The sequence below is a fragment of the Aythya marila genome, assembly GCF_965140915.1.
Source record: "Aythya marila genome assembly, chromosome: Z".
In the NCBI taxonomy this organism is placed as follows: domain Eukaryota; kingdom Metazoa; phylum Chordata; class Aves; order Anseriformes; family Anatidae; genus Aythya; species Aythya marila.
Genome location: NC_139080.1, coordinates 54,689,559 through 54,710,807, shown reverse-complemented (window position 1 = coordinate 54,710,807; position 21,249 = coordinate 54,689,559). Strand labels below are relative to the sequence as shown.

The 21,249-nt window shown below is 44.0% G+C and overlaps 1 protein-coding gene across 2 annotated transcripts in view; it reads right to left on the bottom strand.

Annotated features, from left to right (window-relative positions):
- Nucleotides 1–21,249, bottom strand: part of PIGG (phosphatidylinositol glycan anchor biosynthesis class G (EMM blood group)) — a 75,610-nt gene that overhangs the window by 3,633 nt on the left and 50,728 nt on the right. The gene's annotated exons all lie outside the window — the stretch shown is intronic.

Sequence of the window (21,249 nt, the reverse complement as noted above, 5' to 3'; positions counted from 1 at the left end):
AAAACACACATTCAATTCACAGATAACTATTTCCCTAGCTGCTTAGCCAGAGACTGTGACCTGGGAGTGAACGAGGCTCCTCCTTTCTTCTGTACCACTTAGCCTTCAGTGAGTTTGTGCAAATAACTAGCTTCACGTTTAAGAAGCAATTTTGTTGACAACGATTAAACAAGATGTAGTTCACTCAGTCTTAGCTGTTTGCATGCTGCTATGAGTAAAAACAGTATTTGTAGTAGTTAGATGATAGAACTGAATAAACACAGGAAAGGTTTGTTTTTGTTTTTTTTTAGTGCGACAGGCAAACAGGCAATTTTCAAGCCATTTTTTAGGACTGATCATCTGGATGAAGATTATTGGTACCCTCAACACCAATAATAGGATTTTATAGCTCCATAAAAGGATTTTCAATTGAATCATAAAGGAGAGGAGTGTCCATGAAGTTATAAATCTAGGTCTTGCAAGAACCTTGCTTTCAAAATTTAATTTTCAGTTCATCTCTTTTTCCCCAGTTCATGCTCATATAACAACACAGTTAAAGAAAGCTCTTAGCTGTAAATCAATTATATATATATATATTTTTTTTTAAATGGCTAATTCTAAAATTAATAAGAAACTGCTAGTAAGACTATTTTGAATGGAATCTCTGTGTGTTTACTTCTTTGGCTCAGAAATTGGGCAGACTAATATTTCAGATATATTTTACACTGGAATAAGAGCACACAATAATCTTCATCATTAACATTTAAATTCTCTATTTTTGCATTATGGTTTCTAGCAAACAATCCCCACATCAGAAAGTAAATGCTACCATTCTTTCTCTAACCTGATATAGTAAAAATAATGAACTGTTTTCTGTTTGTATAATACATTTACTTGCAAAGGATTTCAGCACTCACTTCGTCTCTGAACAAAATATAGTCACCTACCTGCAGAGGGAAATCTCGGGACAGTTTCACAGTACAATGCAGCGGTGCAATTTAGAGCAGGCAACAGAAGCACCCTGTTTCCAAGTTAAATTGTTAGTGGGGCTCAACAGCCGCATAGTTAGGTATGTTTTGGAGCTGGTATAGCAGTTCGCATGCCCGTTGTTGCAGAAGCAGCACTGGAATGACTGAGCACAAGCAGTTAGAGCTACCCTGCTACCCTGATGCTAAGGCAGCACCTTGGTTCTTCTGGCACAGCGCCTTTCCCTGTGCTTCTGCTGGGAACCCAGCTTGCTGAACATCTAAGCATAATGACTTTGTACGCTTCTTCTCCTTGCTCTACACACACAGAAGTGACCACAGTGTACATGGCTTAGCAAGGACACAAGGAAAGCAGCTGCCAGGGCTCAGGCTGCTGCTGTTAACGTGACCAACTTTGACCACCCATTTGGTTCAGCTGGTTCCTCAGTTACTCCAAAAGAGCCACTAGGAGAGCAGGCCACGCACCTACCCTTACCATTTATCAGCTGCATCAGCCAAAAATTAATAATCATGCAATCCTTCAGCACTCCTTCAGTGAAAACAAAGGAAGATGACAGGGCACATCTAAAGCATCGACCTGTAACCACTCCATGCTGAATTATCTCTGCAGCAGCTAATTCCTTTTCATATTTAAAGGGGAAAAGCAGAAATAGAGGGAGGTAAACTATATATATTACTTCAATGTTCTAACTGAACCAGCCCAACACTCAGACATCTGCATAATGGAGTTTAAAAGAAGTATATATATACATTATGTATGTATATGTATATATGCTCCTTTTAAATACATATATAAAGAAAAGTGAGCTAATACTGAGCTCATTTAGCAAGCTGACTTCTGGAGACTCCACCAAGAAATCCAGATGCAGTAAAGATGGTAACGTGTATCCAAACGCTATGCGAGATTTATGTTGAAGATTGCTAGATCCAGAAAAACAAATGCTTCCAGAGACTTCTAGAGTACATACTGTCTGTCAACAAAAACCCTCTCTTTTAGTTCAACATTTAATACATGGAGAGGAAAAAAAAAAAAAAAAAAAAAAGGCCAAGGACTCCTGCTTCTAATGGCTTTTCTGTTTCTCTGAATCCCCTAAAAATCACTTGCCAATGTGCTGCCAAGAAAGCTTTCACATCTCAGTCCCCGTTTAATATCATACTCGTGGTATTAAAATGGGTTACACATCACAATACAAGGTTTGTAAAATAAAAAAATTACAGTGCCAAAAACATGAAAGAAAAAACACTCTTTTCTTGTAAAAGCGTGTCTTCCATTTATACAGAATACTTGGCAGATGGCAGCACAAATTTTTTAGTTTCAAATCAAGCTAAAAAGCTCCACAGACAGCCCTACAAATGCTTCCACAAGGAATTCAGAAACGCACCACTTCACATAGTTCTCATCTTTGATCACAAAATTAAATAGATGCCTTAGAAAAATGCACACATACAAGTAAGGAACACCACAGGGCTGTCATTTTGCTGGGACTGGGGGATATGTGTCTGGAGGTTTTCAGTATGAAATCTACTAAATATTTTGAACAGAAGTTATCCATCCTCTAGCATTTCTGTCCTTCCAGCTCCTGGTTTTCTATCTGTGTTTCACTGCCTAGACTACATCTTAATGGGGATACTGAATTTACATACTTGAAGGCAATTTTTACTGCTTTTCTTTCCTTTTTTTTTTTTTTTTTTTTTTTTTTTTTGTATTAGTGACACTTTTCTTTCTAGGCTTTCTGCAATTGCCTTTTAAATACCTCCCTGTTTAGTGCTCTCTGAAAAATAGCTGGCGCTTTGTTAATCTGTTTCCACATACTAATAAAAGGTTGCAGTCAGAAATAAACCCTCTAGCACTCCAAGTGTGTATCTGTAACATCTGAAGAGTATCTGTAATCCAAAAGAAAATCCTCAGCTCTAAGTAAATATCAATTAGTTTTGCAAGCAAGAACAAATTTGCTATGTCTCTCCCACCTGCCCTGTTCTCACCTAGCATGATTCTTAAAGTGCTATTTTGGATTACAGAATACAATCCTGCATTGTAATGGAAAAAAAAATATATTGTATTTTTTTTGTATATCCAAAGGAACCAAGAGCCCTTTGGAAATTTACTTGATCAAACCTAGTACAGATTATTCATCTGAAAGGGCTTTTTCAATTATTTCAGTGTTAATTCTACAGAGTCACAACTTTTGGCACCAAACCTCGTCAAATTAACAGGTATCAAAAAGAGGAGTTGCCAACAAGTTAAGCGGGGATGTGAAGTCTATTCTGCAACCGCGAAGTGAAGGAACTTGGAGATGACCATTGATTTTCTTGTCCATCCCAACGCCAAGTAAGAAAGGTAGGGAAGCTACAACAACCTGAGCAAGGTCTAGAATCTGTAGTAGTAACTTCAGTGATTGTGGTATGTGGTATTTAGTACAGCATGGGTGAACTGCAGAATAGGGTTCACCAGGTTCTCATAAGGGCTTATCTGTGAAGGGCTATTAAGCCCTGAAACTTCAATGATCTTCATTTCAGCACCAAGAGCAGGAAAGCTCTCTTTCACTGCTGGCATAATCAGTTGTTCTGGGAGCTTCCCATCAGAGAGGGACGTCTCAGTCACCCAGGCAGAGGTAACTCCTCTTACCAGCATCCCCAACCTGCTTAGAAAAAAGCACTGTCTAAAAAAGGGGTTTATTTATTTCAATTAAGTTGTAGGTTACTTCTTCCCTTCTTCAGTCAGGCTTGGCCCCAGAATGCAGCTACAGAGGAACTCCCTAAATAGGATACCCAACAAAGACTTACATGAGATCCAGTTAGGATCCAGTAGGAACCCAGTTATCCTGGCATTGCACCACGTCTGCACAGCAACTCCGAACGGCTACTGTCGTAATTTAACTGTTAGGGCAAGAGACAAACTGTGCCTTTAACAGAGGCTACAAAATTCCTTCTAAGACTTCGCAACCTAGCTGGAGAGACGCCCATGAGACCCAATTCATCCCCTGCGTGGGCTCATTTTCCCAAATACTGATCCTCTGGCAATCAATTTGCAAAGGACTGGACTGCTTTTCAACTTCTCTGGATCAGTCCCCACCTCCCCTTAGAGACAAGAGAAAGCACTTTACTAGCTCAATTACCCGTATCTATTTCAGGATTGCAGGCAAAGAGATGGCTAAACTGCACTCTAGGCAACACTGCAATATAATCTCTAGATTTCTTCACCACAAAGTAGCCACTCCTTTCCAGTAGGTACTTTTGACTCTCTGATCCACCTCTCTCCATCTCAGCTACAACAGCTAATGATGAGTTCCATCCCTCCTTTAAGGACAGGATTCCCATGACACCCTGAGTGCTCTGCTCGGTATGTTTTTCCTCACGCACTACTTCTGTGCAAGAGCACCGTGGTATATACGTAGAGACTGCACTGCCTGCTGTCAGTGCCTCAAGCCTTCCCGTCAGACTCGACTCCGCTAAGGCTAATCCTTAACAAGTGTTACCCTGTTCAGCTCCAAGAAAACCAACAAAGTTTAATCAGTCTGCTCTTGTTGACATTGGTCCAGACTTTAAAGCAGCAAGGTATAACCAAATCATTAAAATTCCTAACAAGCAAAACACAAATCATAATTATTTCAAAGCCCAGCATTAGTCAATTTTCTGCAAGTGTTCTCCCCAAATCCACTTAGCATTTCTGAAGACTTCCAGTAGAAAAAGGCCTGAAGCTTTTTACATCAGCATCATACATGCAAGCTATAACAAGGAAACTTCTAGCTTGGTTTTCTGCTAAGGTGCACCTACAGGCTGTCCTGCCCCACTTGTAAACACGCTGCTCTTCATCGTCCCAGCTAAAGGTGTAACCAAGCGTTCCAGATAGGCAGGCTATACGGAGACCAAAAGAAAAAAAAAAGGTGGTTACCATGTTATTTAGTTAAAATCAAACTGACCAGTTCAGAATACACCAGTCTAAGAGGGCAAATGAACAGTGTCACAAGGCATTTCTAGAAGGGGGAGGCACAAATTATTTAAGAAATACTTGCTCTTCAGCACCGAGGGCAGAGTCAGTTCTTTCTTGTATTTTTCCATTACAGTAGCTATTTTTAATCTTGTGACTTAACTAATATAACAGCTCTCTCCTCAAATTACTCTCGCAATCCCAATAACAACATACACATTTGAGAAGAACTTGTGCACTTTAAGAAACGATGTGAGGAAAAGCAGATAGAAAAATCCTGAATAAAAGCAGAAGGACAGCATCCCACGTACAGTCCTACCCGCAGCTGCCTGAACCAAGAAGTCTGTTTATGTTGACCATAGCACAGAAAAGGAATAAAAACTAATGGCAAAAAAAAAAAAAAAAAAAAAAAAAAGGCAAGTCAGAACTGAAATAATTCTGCTCAAACACAGACAAAAAAATTCCTTCTTTTTATAGTTCACATTACCTGCTGCCCAAAAGCCGCAGACCAAACCAGAAGAAAATATCACTTTTATCAGCTCTACAAGACCAAAGATTGTGAAAGCAAACAGTGCTCGGCTGGTGTTGTGCAGATGGGCACAACAGTACCTCTTTACAGGTTGTCAGTGCTCTCTGGAATTCGTGTTTTCAGCGAGAGGAAATTCAGCCCAGACCTCTAACCATCAGCCACCATCACAAAGAAGAAAACCTTCAGCAACATGGAATAGTGCAGACCTCTGAGGATGTGGCTGTATCCACAAACGTGACCCACGAGCAGGAGCTGCAATTAGCCAACTTAGCTTACCACTGTCAATATCCATCATGAGATGCTGAAACTGCCCATTTCCAACTACATTCCGATGCCTACTGCTTGATATTGATTAGACGAGTCTGAAAGCCTCCAAAAACATTAATTATGTAGAGTGCTAAGTGTCAAACTGTCTGCAGCTAGCCAAATGGGCAATAATAGGCACAAGGATTTTCTAAGTTCCAAATCAAACCACTTTCATTTACCATATCGTTTCAAGTACCGCTTACAGCATGTGTGACTAACTCGTTATACATGATCTGGATAAGTAACCAGAACACTGGAGACAAAGCAGCATAAGCATTTCCAATACATTTCATTTTAACTCTACTCACAAATGAGCAGTACACATGCTTGTTCTTCCATGACTACAAAGGTTTATCTGCTTTTGGTTTCATCTTGGGTATGCCATATTTAATTTTAATGTTTCAATATAAGATCTGAAATCCGTTTTCAACGTAGATTTCAAGGTTCTTTCTGAACATGAACTAAAAGAGAGATGTGTGAAACATTCTCTCTCGGTCTGCTTTTTGCTTTGTTATAAACATTTTTTCATTTGTCCAATACATCTGAGAATTAAGAACAAAATCTTAAAACCTGCTCTATTAGGAAAACAAATAATTCTTCAGAACAATCATCAGACCCAGTAACAACTTGAGATCATATTATGGCAGAAACTCATCTCAAGAAAAATGAGAGAAATACAGTAAGATGCTACATGCAGTCCACTTAGAAATTCTTGGATCTGACTAGACTAACCATGCCTGAAAACGTTAAGCCTTGTAAAGACTGTAATTTTAACAGTTGCTGAACTCAAATCCCGAAGTCTCAAAAAGTACCATGACATTGTATAGTGGTTTTGCTGCTCATAACCTATGCGCTGGACAAGCAAAGACAAGGAAAATGGATTACAGCAGGATATGTAAACCCACACCATGCTATCTCTGCAAAGGATGAGACAACTCGAATACCACGGAGCACAAAAGGAATAGCAAACAGAAATTCACCTAGGCAAGAAATCAGCTGGCAGAACACTTTGATTTTCTTTTTTTTTTTTTTTTTTTTTGGATCATATCAGCTACGAAGACAACAGAACAGAAGCAAACAGTGCCAACTATATTGACATGTCATGTGTACATGACAGCAAAACTGGTAAGAAAAGGAAACAAGAACTCAAAGTCTTTCTGCCTTTTGGTTTCACGTAAATAGGAAGCATAAATAGATCATATTTTTTTAAAAGAACCTCACCAGACTACGTGAGTGCATGCAAAAAACTTGATAATGTTTTTCCATTAGGATAATTTCACCTTTCACAATAGCTAACAAGAATAATCTGACAGATACACAGTTTAAGACCTCCACCTGATTGTAAGCATAGACTGAATTCTTGCAGCGTGGTTTAAAATTTTAGCAAAATTCCTAGAAATACACTTAAGGATTCAGGAAATCAGCAAGACACAGCCATGTAAAAGTACAGGTTACACCTAGAAACATTTCTGCAATAAAAACGTAAGCAAAAGAGTACAATTATGGTCCTTTATTTCCAGAACCATCTTTCTGAATAAACCTGTTCCTGCCTCAGCACTAATATAAAGCACTGAGAATCCATCGTTATCACGCAGCCCTTGCTAATTGTAGAGGAGAAATAAAGTTGGTATGAAGTCTCAACCAGAATATTCTATTTCAGAATTAAGAGGATGGCATTTCCAAAGTACTGAAGAGAAAAGGGAGACGATTCCTTGAGTGCAATGTGCATACTGAATGCTGCTACCACCTTTCTTCACAGTTTTGTCTTTGGTACAATGCGCAGTGGATTCCTCTTCGGAGGCTCATTGTTCCATGTGGAGCAATGAGAGAAACTTGTGGGATTGTGCAGGGATACCGTTATTAAGTCCAAGTACCACTTTTTCCTTTGGCAAGTTTACAGGACTGTTGGAGTTACGAATAACTCGCATGAAGTTGAATAATTAAAAACAATACCAAACATTAGCATAAAGGGTGTAGAGCTCCACACACTTTCTCTGGCAAGCAAAATGGATTACAGCAGGACCTGCAAATCCATGCCCCACTATCTCTGCAAAGGATGAGGCAACTCTAATACCGTGGAGCACAAAAGGAATAGTAAACAGAAATGGATTCACCTAGGCAAGAAATCAGGTGGCAGAGCACTTTGATTTTTGAGGAAGATGCCTTGTGTAGTGCCTATGCTAGTTATAGACCCTCCTACTCAATGGACTCAAGCTGAGGAGAATGCAGGAAAAAACAGCACAGGATTTCTCATGCCATAGCTTTGGTGACACTGCAAAGCTCACCTTGGAGTCCAACACAGAAAATGTGAAGTAAACAGGAGAGAGATGCTACTTTGAAGTCTGAGTGTGTTCCATGGCGAAGGAACCTGAAGAAACAGCTCTGAGGAAAATAAGAACATCACCCGATGGGTGGAGAGGGGTGGTGGGGGAGAGGGTTGTCAGGGATGACAAAGAAGGGAGAACAGGGACAGGGGGAGAGGAAAGGCCAGGGAGAGGGGAGGAGACAGAGAGAGGCCCAGCAGTGGGAAGGGGCCAGCAGAGAGGGGGGAGCAGCAGGGGAGGGCGAGGGACAGGCAGCAGAAGAGCGATCACTGGCATGAGGGAGAAGGACAATGTGGAGAGAGGGGGTGAGAGGGAAGGGAGGTGAGAGGGCAGAGTCGAGGTGGTGGTGGTGGGGAGATGGGGGGCAGAGAGAGAAAGGGCAAGAACGAAAAAGAGCACACCATGGGAAGGGTGACACGGGAAGAGACAAAGAGGAGAGAGTGGGGAGGAGTGACAGGTGAGGGGAGTGAGTGGGAAGGGAGAGAGAAAATGGCAGGGGGAGAGGAAGAGATAACACTGGGAGCAGCAGGAGAGGCAGGGGAGAAATGCAGGCGGGAAGGAAAGGAAGGGGGAAGGCTGAGGAGGAAGTCCAAGGAAGGAAAAAGAAGGCAAACAAGAGGAAGAGAGCACAGGGAAAGCAGAGGCAAAGAAAGCAGAGTGTGACGGGGGAAAGAGATCCTCATCTCAGCTCTGGCGAGCCTAAACCTTCTCAGGAATGGTCTTTAGGCATCAGTGCACAGCTTCCAGCAGCTCCTGTGGAGGATGCAGGCCGGCATGTCCCCGGGCAGAGAGGTTGCTCAGGGCCTCTCCCTGAGGTAAAGGGAACAAGAGAGAAAGAGCAAAAGAAAGGAAATGGGAAAAGCACTGACTGGAGGGATGGCATGCACGAGAGCAAAAACATGCCCCAGAAAAACTTGAGAAAGGGTGACAAGAGAGAAGGAGCACACAGTAAGGGAAACTGCACAGGAGAGAGAGGGGAAGCTCTAGAGAGCATGCAAGAGACAGAAAGCACAGGAGAGGGGGGGAAGGCCCACATGCAAGACAGAGAGAGGGGATACGCACAACAGAGGGGACGCATAAGGAGAGCAAGGAAAAGTGCCTGGGAGGGAATGGGACACTATGTGAGACAGGGATAGAGAGGAAAGTACCTGGGATGATGTGGGGGGAGCACGCAAGAGTGGGAACCTGCACACAGTCTAGAAGGGAAGAAGACAGGAGGGAGAGAGGTGAGGACAGCATGTGTGCAGGGGAAAGCATGCAAGAAAGAAGGTATATACAAGAGGGTAAGAATGAGATGCTGACAAAGCCTGAGACAGAGAAAGTGTAAGATAGGGGTGAAAAGTGAGAACACACACTAAGAAGAGGGCAAGGCAGACAAAGCAGGAGAAAGGGAGAGAGAAAAATGGCTGTGAGATGTAGGGGAAGTGTAGACAGAGAGCAAGGAAACAGGGAAGGGAGACATTGAACGCACAAAGAGACAGAAAAAGCACTTGTCAAGAAACACGTGACAGAGAGTAAAGCTGCCAGCAAGAGAGAGAGAAAGGGAGAGAGAGAGGGGAAGAATGATAGAAAGACACCTGGAAATTGTGTCTGTGAGGGAGGGGAGGGTTGCCTGAGAGGGGACAGAGGCACAGGCAATACAGGGAAAGAGAGTGCATGACACAGAAGTAAAGCAGAAGGGAAGGTATTTGAGAGGGAGAGACCACGGGCTTGTGTTAAGCTGGAGTGCTGAGGAGAGCGTGAGAGAGTGAAAAACACTGAGAGTTGAGGCAGGGGAAGCTTGAGAGAATGAGAAAGGCAGCCTGCATGCACTGTAAAGTGAATGGGCACATGCACCAGAAACGAGCAAAGGGAAAGATGCAGAGAAAGGAAAGCCATGCAAAAAGGGGGAAAGGCGTGATGAAAAGATGAAAGCTATGAGGCAATGTATGAGAGAAGAAGGGATGTTCACTAGAGAAGGAGTGCACACATGAAAGGGGATGGAAAAGATGGAAAAGTGTGCAAAGAGAGAAAGTGTACAAGACAGGGCAAGCAAGAGACAAAAAGTGTGCAAGGGGCAGCAAAGAGTAAGCATGTGAGAGGGAGGGAAAGCATGAGCAAAAGAGAGTCCACAAGAGAGTGAGAGGAAAGGTGTGCACCAGAGAAGAATGGTATGAGGGAATGAAAGAGGAAATGCACCAGACCACGGAGAGGGAAGCTGTGCTAGAGAGGGAAAGCGTGTGGCTGAAGGAATGCATGCCAAGGTAGGGGGTACACACGCAAGAAGAAACAGAAAGGCTTGGGCATGAAAAAGCACATGAGAGAGAAAGCACAGGTGTGAGAAAGGAAGAACACATAAAGGGGAAGCATGCGAGAAAAGGAAACCAAGCAAAACAAAGGGGGAATGTGTGTAGGAAAAATGGAGTGTAAGAGAGGAAGCAGAAGCAAGAGTAAGCACATGAAAATTGTAAGAGAGAGGAGATGTGAGAGAGTAAGAGCAAATATGAGAGGGGGCATCATGCAAGATTGTGGGCAAGGGGAAGTGCACAGAGGAAGGAGGAAAAGCATAGGGGAATGTGTGCAACAAAGAGGGACCACATGGAGGGCAGCAAAAGCAAGGAAAGGAAAGGGCTACACAGGAGAGGGAAAGTGTGTCCAGGAGAGAGAAAATGAGCAATGGAAAGGAGGTAAAAGAGTGAGAGAGTGGAAGCACACAGCAGAGAGAGGAAAGCATGCGTGTGAGAGAAGGAAAGAAATGAGAGTGAGATAGAAAAACAGGAGATCACATCCATGAACATGAGAAACATATGCAGGAAAGAGCAAGGAATGCTGTCTGACAGAGGGGAAAGCTCATGTGAAATAAAAGCATGTACGAGAGAGGAAGCATGCTAGAAATGGGGGGCATGCAAGAAAAGGAAAGCACGAGTAGAAGAGAGAGAAGGAGGGAAAGTGTGTGAAAGGAGAGGAAGCATGAGCGGGGGGGAAAAGCAAGTGAAGAAAGAGGAATGAAGAGAATGCACAGAGGTGGAAGAGTACAAGCAGGAGAGAGGTTGTGAGAGAATAACGTGTGAGAGGGAGCGTGCAAGAAAAGGGCAAGACAGAGTGGGAAAGGGCACGTTAGGGAGGGAAGAGGCGCAGTGGAGATAATGGTGAGCACATGAAGAAGACTGAAAAAGCAAGTGAGGCAGAAAGCATGCTAGAAAGGGAAGTCACGAGGAAAGCATGGGAGAGTGTGTGAGAGAGGGAAAAGGCGTGTGAGGGAGAGACAAGGGAAAGCACAGACCAGAGAGGGGAAGCACAAACGTGGGGAGTGTGCCAGGAAGAGCACAGAAGGAAGGGACGTCAGCCCACAGTGTGCACAAGAGGCAGAGAGAGGAAGGGAGGTACAGAGGGAAAAGCACATGCACAGGAGAGAAGTAATTCATGCATGGAGAATGCAGGGAGAAGTACAGCATCACAGAAGGACTTCACAACAGAACATACGAGTCAGTGGGTAGCAAAGCACATGCAGCTGAGGTAAAGTGCAAGCAGAGTCAAGGAATGGTTTGGGTTGGAAGGGACCTGAAAGATCCCCTGGTTCCACCCCCTGCCATGGGCAGGGACAGCTCCCACCAGACCAGGTTGCCCAAAGCCCCATCCAGCCTGGCCTTGAACACCTCCAGGGATGGGGCATCCACAGCTTCTCTGGGCAGCCTGTGCCAGGGCCTCACCGCCCTCTGAGGGAAGAATTTCCTCCTTATGTCTAATCTAAATCTACCCCTTTTTAGTTTAAAACCATTACCCCTTGTCCAAGCACTACACTCCCTGAGAAGCACATGTAAGAGAGGGAAAGTGCATGCATGCAAGAGGAAAGGAAAACACAGATACAAGGGGAAGAAAGCACACCCATGAGAGGCAAGGCACAAGAAAAAGAAAGCACTGGAGAGATGGCACAAGACAGGGAAATGACATGAGATGGGCTGCACAAATGAGCAGGACAGTGGATAATAGGGAAAGTCCACGAGCCACGGCAAATGCGACAGTGAGGTTGCAGAAGTGAGAAGAAAAGGATTACGGAGGGCAAGACAGCCCAAAATCTGTCACTGCTATTAAGAACTGAGGAAAAAGGCATTAAATGCACCTGCTTTTTCCTCATCCTTGCTTGCTAGGTAACCACCTGCATCAAGTGAGAGAGGGGAAACAGGCATGAGAGATAGTAAGGCATGCAGGAGTGGGAAAGACTGCAAAGGCAGGGAAAAGCAACAGAGAAAGAGAGAGAAGAGCAAGAGAAAGCAGTACAAGAGTGAAAGTGCACGACAAAGTGGGGAATGAGTGTGATTGAAAGTATGAGAGGAAGAATGCATGCAAGGAAGGAAAAACGTGTCAGGTCTGGAAAAGCAAATGAGAGATGGGGAAAGCAAGAGAGCACCAGAGCAGGGTGGGATGAAGAGGATGAGGGAGGGAAGTGGAAGAGAGAAAGCAGCACAAGAGAGAGGCAGTGCACATGGTTTTAAGAAGCAGAACATGTGAGGGAGAGGCAAAAGATGCAAGAGGGAAACAGCAGGTACACTGGGTCAGGGAGAGAGGGAAAAACATCAGACTGTCTCTCTCGTGCTTCAAGAAGAAATCCCTAAGAGAGTCAAACCCACAAGAGACAAAAAGCAAGCAGGAGAGCGGGGCAGTGCGTGTGTGAGAAGCTAAGTGTATGTGAGAGGAGGGGGAAAGAGGGACAGAATCAGGCAGGGAAGTGCAAGGGCTGGGGAAATCAGGTGTGAGAGCCAGGCCGGCTGTGTGAGGGGGGTGAGAAGAGTGCCCGTGAGAGAAGGGATGCTGGGGTGGGGGTGCATGGAGAGAGGAGAAGCGTGCTTTGGGAGGCAGACCGTGTGAGAGGCAAAATGTGCTGCAGCGAAACACGTCTGCAAGGAGAAGGTCTGCAAGAGAGAAGCAGAGCAAGGGAGACAGAGGTGGCAAGAGAAAGTGCAAGAGGGAATCACAAGAGGGAAGAAACACAGAAGAGAGCAAAAGTGCACAAGTACTTTCTTGTACAAAGGAAATGATGAGAAATAGGCAGAACACTTCACCTGGTGGGAAGTAGCTCAACGAGTTACATTGCATGAGAGAACAACAGTGCATGAGACCGAGGGGAAGGAAAAAAATGTGCCGGAGGCAAAGCACGTGATAGAGACCAGGAAAACACCTGTGAGAGAGAGGGAAAGCAAGAGGAAGAAATTACATCCAAGTGGGAAGGGAAATGGGGGTAGGGGTGCGGTGGGGATGGAGCAGAGAGAGAAGGGCAGAGGAGAGGATCAGGGGGGCAGCAGAGAAGAGGGGCTGGAAAAGCACCAGTAGGATGCCAAAGTGTTGGGTGGGAAGCAAAAGCAGAAGACCGTGCAAGAGAGGGAGAGAGCAAGCAGCACCAGTAAAAAGCAACAAAGGGGAACGCACAACGTTGTAAGAGAAAGAAGAAATGTGAGAGAGAACAAGTGTGTAAGTGAGGTGAGAGAGGACAAGCGTGAGAGAGGTAGGATGGAAAGGTGTGTGAGAGGGGGGAAGGCGAGGAAGCAGGGAGGGGTGTGTGAGGCAGGGAGGGAGCAGGGGGAGGGGAGAGAGGGAGGGAGGGGGGGAGGATGAGGTGGAGAGGGGGAAGGAAAGAGAGAAAAGCAGGGACAGAAAGTAATAGAGGAGTCCCAAATAACAGAGGGAGAGCACAAGCAAGGGACTGAAAGCATGACCAAGGGGAAAAGGGCATGCAAGAATGTGTTAGAGCTGGCAGAGCATGCAAGGGATGTGGGAGGTGAAGGCAGGAGTGAAGGAGGAAGCGTGCAAAGCAAGGGAGGATGAAAAAGGAGCACACAAAAGGGAAAAGAGCCCGTGAGAAGTGAAGTGTGTGAGAAAAGCTGGGGTGCACAACTGAGAAAGGGAAGGCACTGCGCGGGAGGGAGTGGTGCAGAGACTGAGATGAAGGGAGACAGGGGCAGCAAAGGAGAGACGACAGAGAAAGCCAGTGGGCAGGGCAGGGAAAAGAGAGAGGAAAAGGTGGGAAGCTTGGGACAGAGGGGGAATGGTTTTAGAGAGCACAGCAGTAACTGAGAAGGGGGTGACAAGCCCTGGGAGGATGCGCGGCAAGACAGAGAGGGGCAGTGAGCTGGACAGGGAAGGGCAGTGAGTGAGAAACTAGAAGCCTGAATGAGACAAAGTGCAAATATGAGAGAAAAGCCATGTCAGAGGGAAATGCATGCTATGGGGGAAATTATGTTAGACAGGAGAGCAAGAGAGAATATGAGTGAAGTGTGAAAAAAAAAAAAAAAAAGCCAGCACGGCAGCAGCAAAGCATGTGGGACAAAGCAGCACAGTGCACAGGAGAGGAAAAGTGCACGGCAGGGAAAGAGGCCAAGCATGGGTGGGAAAGGCGATGTGCACGCGTGCCTGAGAGCATCCGTGAAGCCGAGAGGCAGAGCAAGTGACAGAGAGGAGACACGTGAAGGAGAGCAAGGCGTAAGGGAGGGAAGCAGGCAAGGTCCATGTGGGAAAAATGCACCGCATGCAAGGGGGGAGGTGGTGTCGGAGTGGGAAAGTGCAAGGGGGGAAAACTGGATCCTGAGAGAGCAGCAAGCACGAGTGTCACACACGAGAGAGACAGGGGAATGGGGGAAGCCCACACAGAAGAAAGATGGGGACAACCCACAGGAGAGATGGGGAAAGCATGCAGTGACAGGGAGCATTTGGGAGGGTGGGAAAGCAAGAGAGAGGAGGAATAGCTGTGGGGGGAGGCATAGGTACAGAAGGCAGAGAGCAAGGCAGGGGGAAAGCAAAGGAGAAAAGGGAAAGATGAGCAAAAGCATGAACAAAGGGGAAAGCATGCCTGAGAGGGAAAATCAGGGGAGGTAAGAAAGCAACAGAAGGGGGAAGGCAAGGGAGGGGTAGGGGTGAGAAGGAACTCAAGGGCACAAGAGGAACACAAGCGCACAATGCCATGAACACAATGAATTTGAGAGGAAAGCAAGGGCACACAAGGAAAGTGAGAAGATGATAGTGATAGTGCGTGAGAAGACAGCAGGGGAGTGAGGGGGAAACGAGCAACAGTAGGGTAGGAAGGGATAAAGAGGGACAGCAAAGAGAGGTGGAGGGAAAGCACAAGCCAGTGACAAAGTGCGAGCAACAGGGAAAGTGCAAGTGAGGGGAATATTGTGTCAGAGAGCACAGGAAAACCATACAAAGGAGAAAGAGAGGAAAAAGCAAAAGCACATGAAACACAAAATGCACAGGGGGTAAGATAAGCACAAAAGAGAGAGAGGAAACATGACAGAGAGGAAAAGCACATGTGGGAGGGAATGCATTGCAGGGAGAGAGGGATTCCTCGAGGAGGGAAGAGAGAGAGAAAGCTCATGGCAGGGGAAAGGAGCCAAGAGAGGGAAGCCTCGAGAGACACCGGGAAAGTTCAGGAGATCCAGGGGAGGCTGAGAGGGAGGGGAACAGCGAATGAGAGAAACAGAAAGCATGAGAATGAGAGGAGGGAGCACGGGAGAGCAAATGCACAAGAGAAAAGGCACATGTGACAGGCAGAGAGACAAAGCACATGCCAGTGAGAGAAATGGCACACCAGAGGGGCATAAAACAGTCCTGGGAGAGAAGGAAAGACAGAACAGAGGGGGCAGGAAGACAGAAACAGCAAGAGAAAGAGGGGCAGGGATGCCAAGGAAGGTAGAGGGAAGAATCCCATGCAAGTGAGAGGGAGTCCTCTAACAGATCCAGGTGTGGATTAGTGCAGGTGCATATTAAATTTAATGAACTGCTTTGCATAAGAAGCATTTTTAAACCTGGCTATACAGGATGTCAGAAAAGCATTGTCTCATGATGGAGAGGCTCCAAGCATGAACAAATGTCAAATACTGCACCTTCTTGTACAGCAACGTGACTCTGCACACGCCTGCACCCCAGGTGGAGTTGGAAGCAGCGAGCCAGCTGAGCTATGTGCTTTCAAACACACTTCTGTAGGTCAGATGGACACCCTGAGATCAAAAGCAGGAAGGCAGCCTAGCTCTAAAACCACCAAATTAGAGCAGAAACAAAAAACATCATCGCAGAACCCTTTCCTTTCAGTCCAAGATGACCCACCAAAAAAAAGGTGGTAGGCCACGTAGAAATTAGCAAGCAGGTCTGATATGCTTACTTAAAGTAGCCTCTGCCTGAAGCCAGCAGCTCTGTCGATGAGCACAATCTCACAGTAACAACAATACACAGCATTGGTAAGGCTATTTAAAAGCTGTGTGATCACCTCTGCAATGCACCTGTGCAGCACGCAGTACACTGGAGCGTGAGGTCTCAGTTAAGGTCAGCAGTCATTATCAGGAAACAGACCTCATGCCAATTCATTAATATGCCAATTCTACCAAATATTAAATCACTCTTCTATTTTTTTTTTCAAAGTTCCAAATCTGTTAGATGCTTCCTTCTATCTGCATAAAGCAAAAATAACTCAGCCCACCCCAAATCTGTGTGCTTTAAATTCTGTGCTCACTACTTCCTTTAACATTTACATAGAAAGTGTTTCAGCTCCTAAAACACAGCTGCATAGCTGGTCCGTAGAGGAAGAGGATGACATTTATTTTGCAAATGGCTTTGAAGCAACTGTCATTTGTTTGCAACAGAGGCAACTGACGAAGAGGTCTCCATCACAGAACATTAATGATGTGTACGACAGATCTCCAGCTCATCACTGCAATGACAGCACGTCAGGAGATACCAAAGTGAGTAGAATATTCTTCCACCCTGTGGCAATAAAGCCACACTCCCAGTTTTAAATCACTTCCAGATTTCCATACACATGAAGGAACCAGTAAGTCCCTTCTTCTACATTTTTTATTTCAGTCAGAGTGCTGGGTTGCTGGCAAACACAGTATGGAGCAGGTATTACCATTCTAGAGAACATAGCTGCTGTATATTCTTAGCTGTAAATATTTCTTCATCTTTAATTAACCTAAGGGACAGAGAATGAAGTGAAACCAGAGGAATTAAAATCTACATATGTAAATACTGAAAGGTTCAGAAAAAAAGGTCTGCAGTGTTCTTTTGTCTTTATCAGGGACTGCAATTTCTACCCAGGACTCAAAACAGAAAATAAATTGAAACACTCACTGCATGTCCAGCTTACATTAGAAAGCGAAATTATCGATGTAATAACATGAATTATGAATGAAGGAATCCATAAATGAAATGCATTAGGTTGAAGATGGCAAAAGCTGGTGTTAAATGCTCAAATTCCTGTAACAAGCATGCTTTCCTTCTTTTTATATCAGTATTAAAAGAGAATTCACAGCAAAAATGTAGATTTGCCGTGCAAGCATTCTACATTAACGAAGTCCCAGCAGAACATTAAAGGTTTTGCAACCAATACCCTCCCATTGGGCGTAACTTATGTCTTCAATACCTGAAACCTATTTGCTAACAGGAAAGCATTATTAAAACTTTTGATAACTAGGAAAGAGAAGTCAACAGACATGCAGCTTTTTTTCTAATGCTAGGAGACATCCAGCATTCATCCTGGAACCTGACTCATTACACCAATTAAAACACAGATTTCAAGGTGCAAGGAAGCTGAAAACTACCATGCTGCCTACCTAAAGAGTGGTAATTACACAACACTGTGACTGTCACCAACGAGACAATTTTTTGGGATAGGAACTTAAAAATTGAATCCATCTGGAGTGTACTGTACAGTGAGGTCATGTAACACAGGTCTGGTTATCCAGTAACACGGCCCTTTTTTCAGATCACAAGGATCCCCAAATGTGAAGTTCTAATTCAGATCAGAGCGATGCAGTGAGCACTCTAAAAACCATCCTTTACATGACTCATACGCTCTCTGGAATTTATGCCAGTCACACACAGAATACTTGGTTAAGTTTAGGCATCTGTTTAATCATTGTTCCCTGTCTCAAAAGTATTTTCAAGAGTTATTGCAGTTTCCATGGAGACTAAAGCAGAAGAGTTCTTACTATTTCTGTCTGTGAAAATCCCATCACATTCCAGCTGCCAAGTTTCTTATGAGAGCATGAAGGACTAAAAGTGGCAGTAATATCCATGTTACTGTCTATCACATGCCATTAGTTATTTTAGAAATATATTTACCTTTGCATATGAGGAGAAGATTCTATAGTTCCATGTGCCTGGTTAGATGGATGCAAATGGTTTAACCACTTACAATCCCAATTCCAGAGCAAATACATTATTTCAAGCAGTCCTTATTTTCTATTCTTTTTTAGCATAGTGGTCTGAAAATACATAGACTACAGGTATCTAATGCGCTTTTCCTTCACAAGGAGGCTTTTAACGCTGTCTCCTGTAACACCCTCACAGGCAAACTGATGCAGTAGGGTTGAGATAAGGGGACAGAGAGGTGAACTGAAAACTGGCTCAGCTGCCCAGCTCACGGGCTTCTCATCAGCACCACAAAGCCCACCTGGCGGCCACTCACTAGATATTGAGCCCAGAGCTTCACAGCGGGGACAATGCTCTTGAGCATTTTTGTTAATGACCTGCGTGACAGGGCAGAGAGCACCCTCAGCAAGTCTGCACACAATGCAAAATGGGAAGAGCTGCTGGTGCACCACAAGATGGGTGGGAGACTATTGAGTGTCCATCCTTGGAGATAATTAACACCTGACTGGACATGTCCCTGAGGAGCCTGCTCTGGTTGACCCTCCTTTGGACAGCAGACTTGACACCAATGATCTCCAGAGATACCTTCCAGGCTCAAGTATTCCATGATTTCATGAATGCAAAGTACAGAGAGAGCAAAGGTTATGCTTACATATTTGCCCCTTGGAACTGAGGGCCCCAGTGGAGCTCTGCTTCTAAGAACTGCAGCATGAAGTTCTGGTAAGCCAAGTCAGCTGATGCAGCTATAAATTACATGGGGCTCTGCTAAGTGGCTGCAATAAATGATGACATCTAACACGGAGGTCAGACTTCTCTGCTCAAGTCACCTTCCTCAGATGCAAGCAGTTCTGAAACAGGCTGCAGGATGCTAGAAACTGCATTAAGAATGGCATTGCTGTGCTCTTCTGAACACATCCGTTCAGCTGTGAGTGTATTAGGATGGGTCAGCAATCCTGATGGCATTCTGTGGCAATCTAATGGGACCTACTCAGCATACTCAACAAAACCATGGCAGCTGGGTTCTTTTAGACCTTCCTGCCTAGTGGAAGCAGGTAAAGGATCTTCATCTTTCATTCAGAACCACACAAGAAAGGAGAGGGTTTGAATTGCACTGACCAAGGCATATTTGCATACAAAAAACTGAGAAGCTTTTATAAAGAACAATCTAAAGCATCCAGCACTTTAAAAAAAGAAAAACTTTGTCTTCCATACATTTAAGAAATCACATGGAATAGCTGACCTGTGTCTTCCACAGTTTGACCAAGGAATAATAACAAAGAAATGTGGCAACCATTTGGCCAGCAACAAAACACAGAAGTAAAATAAAATGTGCATAGACCATAGTTCTGAGCACTGTAACATACCAATTTAAATTATCTCCAGGGGCTAGAGAGATTCCAGTCCAGGGTTATTCACAGCTTAGTAGAGGAAACAGCCTTACCAGTTGACACAAATGAACCTTAAAACTTCTACAGGCACAAGTTGTTTGATGGGATCTACTTACATAAGTGATGTGGGCATTACAGGTCACAGCTGCCCACCTGAGAGCAGTTTAAAACAGCACTGTACCTGGCAACACTACTAGTTGAGCTTTTAATCTGCAAAAATTCAATCAAGAAAACATCAGAACAACCAACACTATCATAGACATACATTATCTGAAACAATACTAAACATCTGTAGATCTTCAAAGATTTTGTTTCAGAGAGTTTTTCATTATTTTGTTAGATGATCTTAAAACATGCTATATGGTATCATTTTCTGATCATTGTACGTTAGTGCTGATCACAGGCTGCTGTTTAGGGTTTAAACAACATTAAAACTTTGTCTTTTTAAATACATTACACAACTTCTGTTTTTTTCCTTTCCCTCTCCACACAATGGCACTGAGGCTGTTTACATCTCTGTGCTCAGAATCCTCTAAGTACAACTGAAAATTTCCAGTTCCAAAGCACCTACAATGTAATTAAGATCAGAAAGTAGTACTAAAAAAAAAAACAACAACAAAAAAAAAAAAAAAAAAACAGGAACATGGATATGACCAGTGGAACTGTCTAGCGCTAATTTAAACACAGCATGGTAGATGTAAACAGAGATATAAAGGAATTGTGAAAAATGGTAGATTAATAGAATGTAAGTGATAGCCAGGGTCATGGGTCACATATTTACTAGAAGACATGAGGCAGGGAGTTTTATATGTACACGGTAACTCTTTTTAAAGAGAGTAGAAAGAACGGAAGTCAAGAGCTTGAAGAGCTTAGATACTGGGAAGATGAAGCACAGCAGTAAATAAAGCTAAACAGAGGAGTTTTAGAAGCAGAGTTAAAGTTGAGTTTGTGTCAAGACATCAAGTAGTAGGGAAAACTCAGGAAAGGTGTTACCGTGGTTATACAAATACAGACATCAGTAATTACTGTATTATACATCTTCTCCTCCCAAAGCAAAAAAATATCAGAATGAACAAAAAAAAGATGTATTAAACATAAAGACCAGTATTTAGACAGTATCAACCTACATAAGACCAAGTATGATTTCAGGGTAACCAGCCTTAAACTAAGAGGAAACGTTCTACAGTAAATCTCAATCTACTAAGTAGTACATTACTGGTGCAGTACAATCACTCAGCACTAGGCTACATAATTTCACTAAAACAAAGCACAGAGTCAGGTATCCTTAAAAACCAGCATGGTAGATAGGCAGGTCAGCGAGTAAGGTGCTATCTCTGTCTGTTAAAGGTGCTTGTTAATACACAGCAATGGACACAATGACTGTGCAGGAGTTCAGCCTGTTAGAACTGCTCCTTCCCAGCACAAAAACCTCCACTACTCTATGCAGCTAGGTGAGTTGGGGATACCCTCTCCTTATGCCTTTGACAAACACACACGTGCCAACACAAGTTCACTGTGTACACATAGCCCAAGACAAGCAAGCAAAAGGAGAAGAGAGAAGCCAGGTAACACAAAGCACAGACAGGATGAGACTGGATGACACTCTGTAGATAAAGGAAGTCAGATGTGTTCACAGAGGATGACTATTCATAAGGCAAAGAGTTGTAATAAACTAAATAATGTCTAAAATCCC